The sequence below is a fragment of the Belonocnema kinseyi genome, chromosome 2, assembly GCF_010883055.1.
Source record: "Belonocnema kinseyi isolate 2016_QV_RU_SX_M_011 chromosome 2, B_treatae_v1, whole genome shotgun sequence".
NCBI lineage: Eukaryota > Metazoa > Arthropoda > Insecta > Hymenoptera > Cynipidae > Belonocnema > Belonocnema kinseyi.
Genome location: NC_046658.1, coordinates 96,347,467 through 96,348,958, shown reverse-complemented (window position 1 = coordinate 96,348,958; position 1,492 = coordinate 96,347,467).

The following is a 1,492-nucleotide window of genomic DNA, read 5'->3' as shown; positions in this document are numbered from 1 at the left end:
TTGTAGACAATACATAATTTGAATAAATATAAGTTTTTATTTTTCATATTGGTAGTTTTCCTAATAAATAATCTCTGATGAGGAAGTTTGAATTGGTTTTGAAACACGTTGGTTCCCTATAGTTGGGAAAAAAGGCGGAGAATGAATAAGGAAAGAGTGAGAGGTTAGTTTTCTTTCTATATATTTTTTCTCTAATGATTCTGAAAGAAGAAAGTTGGTTATCTTATCTTGATTTGTGAAATTTCTTTTTTTCTGATTTTGGTTAATAAAATAGTTCATAAGAAAGTAGATTCAATTTCTATCTTAGAAGAATTTACAAATTTCAATTTCAAAGCCTTCATGAATTTTCATGACAAATAGTGAATCTGGTGTGGATCAGCTTGGATTATAATCAATTTTTCATAATACAGAAATTTCTAAGTGGCGATCAGCAAAGAATTGAAAAAATTATTTTGTAAAGATTATAGACCCAAATAGTAATAAAGTTGGTTTTTCTTGATTTTTTGTGTGTTTTTTTGTGTTCTCTTGACCTAAAACAATTACAAAAATAAATAATTTTTTGGCAAAAAAAACTTTCAAAAGTTCCCAAAATAGAAAGTAATCAAAATAGAAAATTCCTGAAATTATAAAATTGTCAAAGTATATTAATCACGAAATTGAAATTTCCTGAATAATAAAATTCTTCAATAGTTTATAATATTAACGAACTTGAAAAGTCCCACTAGAATAGTCTAGAAATATAAACCATTGAATTGATTAAAAATTGAATAATAAAATTTTTTGAGCAAATAAACTTTTTTAATGTTTAACATTTAAAAAATTATTTTTAATTTTCTACATGTTGTATTTTTAGCAGGGATCGGAACGTTTTAGTTTGAACCTAGTATTAAAATGTTCCTTAAGGTTTCAAATCCAGCTTAGACTTCTTTAATTCATGAAGGGTCCGGGTCCGGACCCAGACCTTTTACATTCTCAAGGATACAGGTCCGAATCCGGATCACTTAATTTCTTAAGGGTGCTGGTCCGAACCCGGACCTTTTAAATTCTTAAGGATACGGGTCAAAACCCGTACCCTGTAAATTCCTAAGTGTCCGAACCCGAACCTTTTAAATTCTGGAGGGTCCGGGTCCGGACCCTTTAAGTTCTAAAGAGTCCAGGTCCGACCCGAAACTTTTTATATTATTAAGGGTCCAGGTTCGTACCCGGAACCTCAACAATTTGAAATGTCCACTCTGAACCCGGACCCTTAAGGAACAGATGCGCAATATAGATCCACGCTATATATGACTGCGCAATAATGTTAGGTGTACTTATAGCTGCACAGTAGAATCCTGCCAAACTTACAGCTGCGCAGTATATCTACATGTCACTGATGGTCGCGCCAAAACGTTAGGGTATACGAGGGTGGATTGATAAGTTTCCGGCCTGACCAAGAAAAACAACGTTTTTAAGAATTTTTTTTTTTTATTTCTCAACATAATCTCCTCCAAGG